The following is a 12,101-nucleotide window of genomic DNA, read 5'->3' as shown; positions in this document are numbered from 1 at the left end:
AAAAGCTTTGATCACTCCATCAAAGCATATATTCCGACTCCGAGATGCTTGCTCTAGTCCATAGAAGGATCGCTGGGGCCAGCATACCTTTTAGCATCCTTCGGATCGACAAAACCTTTGATTGTATCACATACAACTCTTTCTTACGAAAACTGGTAAGAAAATTTGTTTTGACATCCATCTGTTAGATTTCATAATCGAAAAATACAGCTAATGCTAACATGATTCCGACGGACTTAAGCATCACTACGGGTGATAAAATCTCATCGTAGTCAACTCCTTGAACTTGTGAAAAGACTCTTTGCCACAAGTCGAGCTTCATAGACGGTAACATTACCGTCCACGTCCGTCTTCTTCTTAAAGATCCATTTATCTCAATGGCTTGCTGATCATCGGGCAAGTCCACCAAAGTCCATACTTTGTTCTGATACATGGATCCTATCTCGGATTTCATGGCTTCTAACCATTTGTCGGAATACGGGCCCACCATCGCTTCTCCATAGCTTGTAGGTTCATTGTTGTCTAACAACATGATATTTAAGACAGGATTACCATACCACTCAGGAGTAGTTATCCTTGTCGACCTATGAGGTTCGATAGCAACTTGATCCGAAGCTTCACGATCACTATCATTAACTTCCTCTTCAACAGACATAGGCGCCACAGAAAACATCTTTCTGTGTTGCATCACTCTCTGGTTGAAGTAAAGGTTCGACAACCTCATCAAGTTCTATCTTCCTCCCACTCAATTCTTTCGAGAGAAACTCCTTCTCAAGAAAGGACCCGTTCTTAGTGACAAACAATTTGCTCTAGGATCTGGGATAGAAGGTATACCCACCTGTCACCTTTGGGTATCCTATGAAGATGTGTTTGTCCGCTTTGGGTTCGAGCTTCTCCGGCTGAAGCCTTAAGCATCGCAGCCCCAAACATTAAGAAACGACAACTTTGGTTTCTTGCCAAACCAATGTTCACATGATGTCGTCTCGACAGACTTAGATGGTGTCCTATCTAAAGTGAATGCAGCTGTCTTTAACGCATAACCTCAAAATGAAAACGGTAGATCGGTAAGAGACATCATAGATCGCACCATATCTCATAAGGTTCGATTACGACGTCCGGACACACCATTACCCTGTGGTGTTCCAGGTGGCTTCAACTGTGAAACAATTCCACAATGTCTTAAGTGATTGCCAAACTCATAACTCAGAAATTCTCATCGATCAGATCGTAGGAATTTGATCTTCTTGTTATGATGGTTCTTAACTTCACTCTGAAATCGCTTGAACTTTTCAAACGTTTCAGACTTGTGCTTCATTAAGTAAATATACCTATATCTACTCAAATCGCTAGTGAAGATGAGAAAATAGTGATATCCACTGCACGCTTCAATTCTCATTGGATCACACGCATCAGCATGTTTGATTTCCAACAAGTCACTTGCCCGTTTCATTGTACCTAAAAATGGGGTCTTAGTCATCCTGCCCATGAGGCATGGCTCGCATGTGTCAAGCGATTCCAAATCAAGTGACTCCAAACATCCATCGATATGGAGTTTCTTCATGCATCTTACGCCAATATGACCTAAGCGGCAGTGCCACAAGAAAGTGGTACTATCATTATTAACTCTACATCTTTTGGCATGAACATGTGTATTACCATGACCGAGATTCAATGAACCATTCACATAGGGTGCATGACCATGAAAGGTATTATTCATGTAAACAGAATAACCATTATTCTCTAACTTAAATGAATAACCGTATTGCAATGAACATGATCTAATCATATTCATGCTCAACGCAGACACCTAATAACATTTATCTAGGTTCAATACTAATCCCGAAGGCAGATGGAGCGTGCGATGGTGATCTCATCAACTTTGGAAACACTTCCAACACACATCGTCACCTCGCCCTTAGCCAGTCTCCGTTTAGTCCGTAGCTTTTGCTTCAAGTGACCAATAATAGCAACTGAACCGGTATCCAATACCCAGGTGCTACCAGGAGTACTAGTGAGGTAAACATTAATAACACGTATATACTTTGAAGTTGCCAGCCTTCTTATCTACCATGCATTTGGGGTAATTCCGCTACCGGTGACCGTTCCCCTTACAATAGAAGAACTTAGTCTCGGGTTTGGGTTCAACCTTGGGTCCCTTCACTGGAGCGGCAACTGGTTTTCCATCCAGGAAGTTTCCCTTCTAGCCATTGCCCTTCTTGAAACCAGTGGTCTTGTTAAACCATCAACACTTGATGCTCCTTCTTGATTTCTACCTTTTGCGGTCTTAAGCACCGCGAACAGCTACGGGATCAACTCCATCCCTTGCATGTCATAGTTCATCACGAAGATCTAGTAGCTTAGTGATAGTGGCTAGAGAACTCTCTCAATCACTATCTTATCTATAAGTTCAACTCCCACTTGACTTAAGTGATTGTAGCACCCAGATATTCTGAGCACATGCTCACTAGCTGAGCTATTCTCCTCCATCTTGTTGGCAAAAGAACTTGTCAGAGGTCTCACACCTTCAACACGGGCATGAGCCTGAAATCCCAATTTCAGCTCTTGGAACATCTCATATGTTCTATGGCGTTCAAAACATCATTGGAATCCCGATTCTAAGCCATAAAATATGGTGCACTAAACTATCAAGTAGTCATCAGGATGTGTCTGTCAGGTGTTCACAACATCCACAGACGACGTTGTAGGGGTTTGCACATCGAGTGGTGCATCAAAGACGTAAGCCATGTGTGTAGCAGTGAGGACACTCCTCGGACTACGGACCCAATCCGCATCATTGCTTACAATATCTTTCAACTTAATCTTTCTCTAGGAACGTATTGAAACAGGGAGCTACAACATGAGCTATTTATCTACAACATATTTGCAAAGACAATTTAGACTATGTTCATGATAATTGAGTTCATCTAATCAAATTATTTAATGAACTCCCACTCAGATAGACATCCCTCTAGTCATCTAAGTGAAACATGTCGGATTTCGGGTTCCGGCAGACCCTTAAGGTTCGAACACTGGGGTGCGCGCGGAGATTTCGCCTCCTACCTACCTGCACTCCTCCGCCTTGCTAGGATCTAAACTATGGAAAGAACAACACAAGAGACACGGGGTTTATACTGGTTCGGGCCACCGTTGTGGTGTAATACCCTACTCCAGGGTGTGGTGTGGTGGATTGCCTCTTGGGCTGATGATGATGAACAATACAAGGAAGAACATCCTTGCGAGGGTCTGTTCCTGACTGGGGCGATGAACTGCTGGGAGGAGTTCAGTCACCTTTCTCTCTCTCTCTCTTTCTGATCGAAACCCCTCTCTTTCCTTCCAACCCCTCAGCCCCCTTTGCTCTGTGGGTGGCTGGTCCTATTTATAGAGGCCCTGGTCCTCTTCCCAAATATCGAGCGGGAAGGAAGCCAACAATGGCGGGCTAATTTGAAGGGGAACAGCTAGTACTAGCTACCCTGACAAAAGTAGTCTTCGCCTGCACAAAGCTCTGGTGATGACGCCGTCTTGGGCTCCACGGTGACCTCCGTCTCGTAGTCCTCCTGGTCTTGGTCTCGTTGCACCGAAATGGCAACCTTTGCCTGATGCCTCGGTACTCCGCGGCTGCGCTTGCCCCCTTTGCACCAAAGAGGAAAGGAGGACACTGCGCGGGTTGGCACCCGCCTAGCGCCCTTGGTCGTCATGGCTTGCGTCATGGGCACCTCGTGAGGTACCCCGCCTTGGTCTCTCCGCCTCCTCGTGAGCCAGCCTGACAGTAGCCCCCGGGCCCAAGGCGCGCCCGGACTTGGCCGTGCAGGGAGGCGGAAGGGCAAGAGCGAAGCGCCGCGGGCCCTAACAGCCTGTAGCCCGGGCGCCGCGTGGCGGTTGGTTGGACGTGGGCGCCCTAGCAACCGCGCGAGTTGATAAAGGAGCGGCGTACACCTAGGCTTTGCTTCTTGCTTTCCCCGGTTGCTGCTCAGATCCCCTTTCTTGCGCCTCTCCTTCCTTCCTCCAAAATTTCCAGATCCACTCCGACTATGTGACCTAGGAAGCCATGGCGCCTCGTCAGCCCCCGGCCACAGCTTGGTACTCGTCTGCCCTGGACCCGCCGAACGTGTCGGAGGCGAGCCTTGCCCGGTTGCACCGGATGGCGACGGCGTGGGGCATCAATGGGGCGAAGGTGTTTAAAGCTGGCTCCGCCACCCCTGAGGGTCAAGGGAGCACCTTCTATTCGCTCTTCGTAAGTGCCATTGCTGCTGGCCTGGTGCCTCCCTTCTCCGAGTTCTTCTTCTCTGCTCTCCGCCACTATAAGCTACAAGCCCTGCATCTCCACCCCAACTCCGTCCTTCTCCTGGCAATCTTCGCCTATTACTGCGAGGCTCACGTAGGGGTGCAGCCCTCAGTGGCCTTGCTGCGCCACTACTTCTACCTCCGGACCTCTCGTGGTACTGCTTCCGCGTGCGCGAGCTTCGTCACGTACGGTGGCTCCATTGCCATTTCAAACCCCGGGAAAAGGATTGAGGGCCTCAGGATCAAGTGGGTCTTGGTGGATGCTGGGCGCATCCACCCTCGGCTGATCTTGCCCACGGAGCAGCCCACGAGCTCCAGCAATTGGGGTCGAGCGGAGCTCACGGACCCCTGCGCGAAGCTGATGTTGGAGAAGATGGACGCGGATCTGAGGCCGGCAAATATGGCGGCGGCGAAGCTGACCGGCGCGTCGCTGCTGAGGGAATTCCTGGAGCACCAGCTGGCTCCGCTTCGGCAGTACTCACTTCCGATGTGGAGGCCCCGCCCTAGCCCCGCGGCCTTAGCCGACGGAGATCTGGCTGCTGTCCTCCAATCTCTGGTCGGGGGCGATGTGCCGAGGTTGGCGGGCGCTCCTACGCCCTTGTTCCTCCGCGACGACTGGGAGCAGGTAGTGGAGTCCATGCCCATCTTCAACGGGGATGGGCCCGTGCCCATGGAAACTCCCGAGGAACCGGTGGACGTGCCCTCCGATGACTCCAGCGAAGAGGAGGAAGGAGAGGAGCGGGGAAAAGGGCCTGACTCCGAGGCGACTGACGGAGAGTCGAGGGCTCCCCTCCCCCGGCGTAGGTCCCGCGTTCTCCGCCTCTCTCCGAGCGATGACGACGAGGATGACGATGAAGACGACGACGAGGAAAACGATGAGCAGGACGGCGGGAGCTCACCCCCGATCCCTAAGAAGGACAGGACCGGGCTGGTCTCCCGCGGGTCTGCCCCGGCCCCGAGGCGGACCGCAGATGCACCTTCCGCCTCCAAGCTTCCCGAGGTTGACCATTCCAGCCGGCTTTCAGGCTTCAAATTTGGCCGGAGGCCGCTTGAGCTCACTAGCGACGACCCATAAGCATTCGATTCTTGTCTTTATTTCTTGCTCTGCTTCTGAGGCTTGACGTCCGCATTTCTTGGATAGGCTGGCACCCGCAGCAAAGAAGCTGAAGAGGGCTCCCGAGGTTCCACCCGTGGCAGCGCCTCTGCCTGTGAAGGAGGGTTACCGCGACGCACATGCTTCTCCTGCCCGGTCGTCCTCGCGAGGCCTGGCTGAGCCGGCTGGGGCGAGCTCAGCCCCCACGGCCCAAGTGGCTCCCGAGGTGCTCTCGCCTGCCGCCGCCACTACAGCTGTCGGGGCACGGCAGACTCCGCCTCAGGATGCTGCGGCCGCGCTGCCGCCTTCTCCTCCTACTCCACCGGCTGCTGTCTCTCCGACTCCTTCTGCCGTTCTGGATCGTGCTGTTGCTGAGCTGGACCGACTGCGGCAGGATCTTCTTGGCGCCGACCCCCGCTTGGTGGCCCGGCGCTTGGAGCTGGCTTCAGGATGGGTTCGCTCCGACGCTTCGATTCGGGTGGCGCTAGTCCAGGCCTCGACGGCATGCGACGAGGAGAAGCAGGCCGTCCTTGAGGTGAAGGCTGCTCGTGACGCAGCCCTGGGGGAGGTGGTCGACGTCCGTGGGTGTTGCAAGGTGCTGGAGGGTGAGCTGCAAGATTTGCGGGACCAGCTCGTGAACGAGGTCCGCCTTCGCCAAGAGCAGGAAGAAGGCGTGAAGGCTCGCGAGGTGGCTCTCAAGGAGAGGGAGGTCAAGCTCAAGAAACGCCGCGACTGCCTAGGCGCACTAGAGCAGGATTTGGGGGCAAGGAAGGCCAAGCTGGACGACGAGGCCCTGGTTCTTGCCGAGGACCGCGTGGCCTTCACGGAGATGGAGGCGAGGGCTCGCTCCTCACTGAGGACGCTTTACGACAGCGACCTGGAGAGCCCACTGGCTGGCGCCGAGGACGGCCCCGCCAAGCTGCTTCCCTTCCTGGTTCACGCTCTTGAAGATGTCGCCCTTGGCCTTGGCCCCACGGCCAAGGCCGAGGCGCGTGTCCTGTCTTCTGCAGCACTGACGCGGGTCCTCACCCACATCTGTCTTCGCGATCCCGGTGTCGACCTCGACAGCCTGCTGGAGCCAGTGAGCGGCGAGCGTGCCGCTGCCACTGCCGAGGCCGTGAAGGGTCGCGCAGAGGCCCTGCTGGGGAGGTTCCGGGTCTTCAGCACCAAGCCGAAGCAAGGCGCTGCCGACTCCACCGCTCCGTGAGGCGTACCCAATCCGCGCTGCTCCACCGCCGACAAGTGACTCCGTCGTGGCTCCTGTCCTGCCTTTAATTCCTGCACATGTATCATGCCTCGGGAGGCGTTTAAACTTGCGTTTGGCATTGAGGTAACAGTGTGGACTGTAATATTTGCTTTTGAATTCCTTGAAATTTGCGCCTTTCCTTCCTACTTGCTTATGTTCTACGCCGGCAGAGCCCGGCCCCGCGCATGCCTCACCCAGCATTGGTCCCGACCGGAAACCAGGACGGGGCCAAGGAGTGAGGGGCCACGTGACAAGTTAGGCTCCTGGGTCGCGATGCTCAGGAGTCCCCCTTGGCATAGGAACAGCAAGTAGGGAGGTGTGATGCGGGTGGATCTACCGTTCTACGTCTGCAGAGCCCGGCCGCGCGCGTGCCTCACCCAGCGTTGGTCCCGACCGGAAACCAGGACAGGGCCACGGAGTGAGGGGCTACGTGACCAGTTAGGCTCCTGAGTCGCGATGCTCAGGAGTCCCCCTTGACGCTCAAACGGCCTTCGTACCTTGGCTCCGCTCGGGGAGAGACGGGCGACGAACCAGTCCCGGGGGGACCTGGCTGGGCGGCATGCGTCTGGGTGTGACCCAGGCGCAGCCCCCGTGCCCAGCCCCCTCGCGCGGCACTCCCGAGGGGAGGCATTACGATGAGGCTAGACACTGAGCTCTGGGCTCCCTGAGGTTGGTGCGGCCCGGGGGCCACCCTCAGTTGTTTATCACCAGCGCGGAGCATAGCGCTACCGTATGTGTACGGGCATAGCCGCTCCTCGGCAGTGTCGTCAGCCAGCGCGGAGCATGGTGCTTCCACTGGTACGTGGGAGGGGGGCCCCCTCCGGGAAGAGCCCCCGGGGCGTGTACAGCCCCGCCCTGACAAGTGGCTGGCACGGTAGGGCCTGGCGAGGTGTATCTGGGCACCCGTGAGCCAGCGCGGGACTCACGGGGCCCTACCTCTAGGCAGGTTGCGCCTGGCACTGGGCTTTATCTTGTGATGTGTCCCTGCAAATTTGGTTAGATGTCGGCACTCTACGTCCTCGGGTCCCGGCCCTCGAGCTGGTCTCAGCCATCGCTGGTATGCCAGGTCACGATGCCATGGACAAGGCCAGAGGGTGAGGGCTGGAGAGCCATTAAGAGCCCTGAGTCGCGATGCTCAGGTACCCCCCTTTAACATCCAAGTGGTCGGCATGGAGAAGAAGAGGTGCCGTGGACCGGCATCAAATAATCAAGCATGGTGGGTCTAACGCATAATCGGAAATAAACGCAAATGGGATACATGCTGCTGGGCCTGGCCCGAGCGGCTTGGGGATCATGCAGCCCGAGGGGCGCCCCCAACAAGGTAAGCTAACAACATGGAATAAAAAAGGGATACACGCCGCAGGGACGGACCCACGCGGCCTGGGAATAATGCAGCCCTGGGGGGCGCTCCCAGCTGGAAATAAAACTCGAAAGATGTCACCTGATGATGTTGAGGACGAAGGAGCGTTGGTGTAGCAGGCTCGGTGGGCTGCGGGAGCCGATCCTCACGAGCCCCCAGGCCCAGGGGCCTCGGGAGGCTCCGGAGGCGCTGGCGGCTCCTCGCGGGCTATCTCCATCCCTGCCAGGGCTGCGGAACGCCTGGCCTCTCGTGCCTCTGTGATGCCCCTCATGAGGCGCTGGTACGTGTCAGCCGCGTTCAGCAAGCCATAAGGCATGCGAACGTAGCTGTGGGGTGGGCCTCCGCAGTGCCCCACTCGCGAGGGCCAGAGGCGCTCCAGAGAGGCGACTCGGTTGAGCCCTGGTATGTCGATGCAGACGCGCAGCCCACCATCCTCGCCTGGATGGGGAGCCACTGCTGGTAGGCGGCGGCCGCCTTTCATGACTCTTGACTCCTGTAGCTCCTGAATGGCCTCGCTAACGAACTCCTAAGGGTTTGAATCTCCTTGCCTTGCTCCTTCTTGAGGGAAACGTGCTTCGAAACACGCCTCCATGTGGTGCCCAAGCGCCTCCCTCGTGACCCTAGCTAGGTCGGTGGCCCTCTAGGGGAGAGCCCCCGAGCCCTGCCCGAGGAGGGCACCGGGCACGCTTTCCTACGCGATGGAAGGAGGTTCCCCCTGGGTAGGCGCGGGCCCAGAGGGGCCTGCCTCCTGAGTGGTCGGGCCGGACGATGTCTTCTTCTTCTTAGGGGCGGTCTCGGGAGGCCTCCTGCTTCCACGATCCGGGTCTTCTAGTGACGCGGCCTGAAAGGCTCGTTCCAGGGAACACACCGCGTCCTTCTCTTCACAGGGCACCGTGATGACTCCACCGCTTCCTGGCATCTTGAGGACGTTGTAGCCGTGGTGAGTTACGGCCATGAACTTGGCCAGCGCTGGGTACCCAAGGATGGCGTTGTATGGCAGGCGAATGTGAGCGACGTCGAAGTCGATGAGCTCGGTGCGGTAGTTGTCGCATGCCCCGAAGGTGACAGGGAGGCGGACCTGCCCAATCGGGACCGTGGAGCCATCGGTGATACCGGAGAAAGGCTTGGTTGGCTGAAGCTGGCTGTAGGGCACTTGGAGGTTGTTGAATGTTTCCACGGACAGGACGTTGAGCCCTGCCCCGCCATCGATGAGGGTCTTGGTGACCACCACGTTGCTGATGATTGGGGAACAAAGCATCGGGAGGACTCCAGCTGTAGCCGCACACTTGAGCTGATCTGCTGAGCTGAACGTGATGGTGCACGCCGACCACCTGAGAGGGCGCGTGGCTTTGAGCCTGGGGAGGACTGCGTTCACTTCGCGAGCGAACTGCTTGAAGATGCGCTGAGAGGCTGGGGCTTGTTCCCCGCCCAGGATGCAGGCGATCGCGCGCGGCTCCTGGAAGCCCCCAGCCCCCTCGTCCTGGTTGCGGTCCTCATTTCTCCTTGGCTGCGGCGGCAGCGGTGGGAGGCCTGCGTTGCCTTGCAGGCAATCCTCGCAAGGCTGATCCCTCCAGTCTCCCTCGCGAGGCTGATCTCTCCAGCCTCCCTCGCGATGCGGGCTTGCCAGCAATCCTCGCGAGGTTGATCGCGCCACCCTTGGCGCGGGCCACGGTCTTCCCAGCGTCCTGCGTTCCTTCCTCCTCCTCGACCGTAGCCCCGGTCACTGCGGTCAGGGCGACGGCCGATCCTTCCTTCTCGCACGGTTTGGAGCTCTTGACATTCGTTGGTGTTGTGGGTGTGGAGGTCGTGGTACACACAGTACCGGCTGCCCTTGGAAGGTTCGGGCTGATCTCTGCCCTGCTTGGTGTCTAGTTCTGCCGCGAGCACGGCAGCCCCCTTGCGCTTCACATCCTTGGCCTTGGGCTTCTTCTCTTCTGGGTCTGCGGCAGGCAGCTCAAGGAGGGAGATACGCCCTTCCTCGGCCCTGGCGCACTTGGTTGCTAGGTTGAACAGCTCCAGGGAAGTGCACAGGTCTTCATGCATCGCCAGCTCCTCCTTCATCTTGACGTCGCGCATGCCGTCGGAGAAGGCCGAGATGATGGCCTCCTCGGTCACCTTGGGAATCTTGAGGCGTGCGTTGTTGAAGCGCTGGATGTACTTCTGCAGGGTCTCCCCGGGCTGTTGCTTGATGTGGCGCATGTCGCTCACGGCGGGTGGCCGGTCGCGAGTGCCCTGGAAGTTGGCGATGAAGCGGGTGCGCATCTCGTCCCAGGAGGAGATTGTGCCTGGGGCCAGGTTCAGGAGCCAGGTGCGGGCCCCGTCCTTGAGCGCCATGGGGAACCAGTTCGCCATGACCTTCTCGTCTCCGTTGGCAGCTTCGATGCCCATCTCATAGAGCTGGAGGAACTCCGCAGGGTCAGCCGTGCCGTCGTAGCGAGGGGGCAAGTCCGGCTTGAACTTGCTGGGCCACGCGATGCTGCGTAGCTCGGGGTGAAGGCGCGGCAGCCTGCTGTGGCCACGGGAGGCCTTGGATGGCGGGGAGCTTGGTCTTGCATGTCCCCACGCGCTGCAGCTGGGAGCGGTGCGGGGTCTTGGCGCGCGGGAGCAGGAGCATGGTCGCGACGTGCTGGAGCAGGGAGCGCCCGGGCAGATTCTTGCAGGCGAGGGACTTCTTAACAGCTCTGCTCCTGCCGCGCTGGCACCTGACGGAGTGGGTTCCACCCAGGGGCCATGCGCCTTGGAGCCATGGCGCCTTCTTGAGGAGGAGGCGGCCGGGGCGCCGCCGGAGCTTCATCGCCCGCGCGGGGCGGGGTGCGGTGCAGCGGAACGGACGGCGCAGGAGAACCCCCTGCGGCGCGGACAAGCTCGGCGACGCGGTTGAGCCATCCTTCGTAGACGTCGTTGACGGGGCAGTAGCGCAGGAGCTCGTTTGCCGCGATGAGTGCAGCCCGAGCCTCCATGGGCGCGCGGAGCGCGCGGGACGAAGAACCAGCTGGGGTGAGCGAGGGAGTCGTGGTGCGGCCGTCTTGCCGCATGGACGGATGCTGGGATGATGCTTGCTGCTCGTCCCCCGCCGGGCCGGTGGCGGTGTTGACGGCAGGTGACGAGGAACGGCGAGGACTCCCGCCGACAGGGGCCGTCTGGGCGACGCGGGAAGCAGTGCGGCCCGGCGCTCGGCGCAGGCCCGACGAGCGTCAGACATGGGCATGATGGTCGGAGGAGAACGGGGTGGTGGAAGACGAATCCCGGCGCACCCCTACCTGGCGCGCCAAATGTCGGATTTCGGGTTCCGGCAGACCCTTGAGGTTCGAACACTGGGGTGCGCGTGGAGATTTTGCCTCCTACCTACCTGCACTCCTCCGCCTTGCTAGGATCTAAACTATGGAAAGAACAACACAAGAGACACAGGGTTTATACTGGTTCGGGCCACCGTTGTGGTGTAATACCCTACTCCAGTGTATGATGTGGTGGATTGCCTCTTGGGCTAATGATGATGAACAATACAAGGAAGAACAGCCTCGCGAGGGTCTATTCCTGACTGGGGCGATGAACTGCTGGGAGGAGTTCAGTCACCTTTCTCTCTCTCTCTTTCTGATCGAAACCCCTCTCTTTCCTTCCAACCCCTCAGCCCCCTTTGCTCTGTGGGTGGCTGGTCCTATTTATAGAGGCCCTGGTGCTCTTCCCAAATATCGAGCGGGAAGGGAGCCAACAATGGCGGGCTAATTTGAAGGGGGACATCTAGTACTAGCTACCCTGACAAAAGTAGTCTTCGCCTGCACAAAGCTCTAGTGATGACGCCGTCTTGGGCTCCATGGTGACCTCCGTCTCGTAGTCCTCCTGGTCTTGGTCTCGTTGCACCGAAATGGAAACCTTTGCCTGATGCCTTGGTACTCCGCGGCTGCGCTTGCCCCCTTTGCACCAAAGAGGAAAGGAGGGCACTGCGCGGGCTGGCACCCGCCTGGCGCCCTTGGTCGTCATGGCTTGCGTCATGGGCACCTCGTGAGGTACCCCGCCTTAGTCTCTCCGCCTCCTCGTGAGCCAGCCTGACGAGGCCGCGCCTGAGAAAGCTCCGCGTCGTCCGCCCCGCGAGGCTTGGCCCCTCGTGAGGGTCTTGGGTTTGT

The sequence above is a fragment of the Triticum urartu genome, chromosome 4A (genome assembly GCF_056163025.1).
Source record: "Triticum urartu cultivar PI428250 chromosome 4A, HENAU_Tu73, whole genome shotgun sequence".
NCBI lineage: Eukaryota > Viridiplantae > Streptophyta > Magnoliopsida > Poales > Poaceae > Triticum > Triticum urartu.
Note: the sequence above shows the minus strand (reverse complement) of the source record.